The sequence below is a fragment of the Octodon degus genome, unplaced genomic scaffold, assembly GCF_000260255.1.
Source record: "Octodon degus isolate 3935 unplaced genomic scaffold, OctDeg1.0 scaffold00352, whole genome shotgun sequence".
Taxonomy (NCBI): Eukaryota; Metazoa; Chordata; class Mammalia; order Rodentia; family Octodontidae; genus Octodon; species Octodon degus.
This window is the reverse complement of record NW_004524928.1, coordinates 309,125-309,615: the sequence shown is the minus strand read 5'-3', so window position 1 is coordinate 309,615 and position 491 is coordinate 309,125.

Genomic DNA, 491 nt, shown 5'->3' with positions numbered 1-491 from the left:
GCCTGCATTGTTCATAGTGGCCACAGGTCTCCCTGGCAAGCGCAAAGGCCTGAGTTCAATCCCCCGGTCCACAAAAAAAAAAAAAAAAAAAAAAAAAAGGCTAAGAGTAACAATTACCACAAAATCAAGCAATTCTATATAAGCAAAAAAACAAAAAACAAAAAAAACCCCAACTGACTGCAGGATCTCAGAGATAGTTGCACACTTGTGTTCATAGCAACATTACTTACAATAGCAAAAGCATAAAAGCAATCCAAACGAACATCTACGGATTCATGAAGAAGCACAATTATTATATATGCACAAAGGAACAGTATTCAACCATGAAACAGAAAGAAATTCTGTCATTTTTTCTTACAAAACCAATATATATTTACTGTCTCAAAGCCAGGTATAGGGGCCAAGGAGATGGCTCAGTGGAATAAGCACTTCCCTAGCAAGTGCAAGGGCCAAAGGTTCTGCCAAAAAAAAAAAAAAAACCAACCAACCAA